We start from the raw sequence: 424 nt of genomic DNA, 5'->3' as shown, positions 1-424 counted from the left end.
AGGCTGCTGCGTGGCGTCTGCTTCGCCAGGGCAACCGCCCGCCGCCGCAGAGGTAGCGGCTCTGCCTCCTGCCCTTCACGGCGTGTTTTCCTTCCCACCGCGGCCTGTGGCTCTGGCCGTGGCTCCTCCTGACGCTGATGGTTACAGAGAGCAGGGACAATGGCAGTCCCGTTTCATCCCTTGCTGCCAGGCCGTGGAAAGCTGAAACACTTTGTTCCTTTTGCCATGGTACAGTTCGGTGACAGGGTGACGCCATGTCAGGACCCCTGTGGCAGCAACTGCAGACCCAGGGCATGGGGAGAAGACTCATGACCAGGCATCAGCCGGCTCCTGGCATGGCACTGGCCTGCCATGGACATAGGTGAGGGAGAAATTACAAGGTCTGAGGGTGTATTACTTACTAAATACTTATTACTACCCCTCT

This window comes from Melanerpes formicivorus, unplaced genomic scaffold (assembly GCF_026170545.1).
Source record: "Melanerpes formicivorus ecotype bairdi unplaced genomic scaffold, bMelFor1.0.p_v2 SCAF_10, whole genome shotgun sequence".
Classification (NCBI taxonomy): domain Eukaryota; kingdom Metazoa; phylum Chordata; class Aves; order Piciformes; family Picidae; genus Melanerpes; species Melanerpes formicivorus.
This window is presented reverse-complemented; position numbering follows the sequence as displayed.